General features: G+C 39.5%; 1 protein-coding gene across 1 annotated transcript in view; it reads left to right on the top strand.

Moving 5' to 3' along the window:
• The window catches only part of CSUI_004392 (endonuclease exonuclease phosphatase family protein), a 13,923-nt gene that overhangs the window by 12,846 nt on the left and 814 nt on the right, over positions 1-263 (top strand). The window lies entirely within an intron of this gene.

Raw genomic sequence — 263 nt, 5'->3', positions numbered from 1 at the left:
GTGCTATATAGATAGGTTAAATATAGATTAAAGACATATAGATCGGAGCTAGATAGATGGATACTGTCTGTCTGCGGAGTGAAGGTATGTCTGTGGTAGTGTATAGTATGTAGATGTATGTCGTCACTTGTCTCTTGTTCGATTTGCATATGCGTGCGTGTGAAAAGTTGCATCTACATACTACGATAATGCAGGTGTATACATGCAGGTCTACATGTAGAGAGGGCGAAGTGAGATGTCTGTGTGTTTCGTGTTTTATCTTT

This window comes from Cystoisospora suis (genome assembly GCF_002600585.1).
Source record: "Cystoisospora suis strain Wien I chromosome Unknown contig_2035, whole genome shotgun sequence".
Lineage (NCBI taxonomy): Eukaryota > Apicomplexa > Conoidasida > Eucoccidiorida > Sarcocystidae > Cystoisospora > Cystoisospora suis.
The sequence above is the reverse complement of the archived record's forward strand: the minus strand, read 5'-3'. Positions and strand labels throughout refer to the sequence as shown.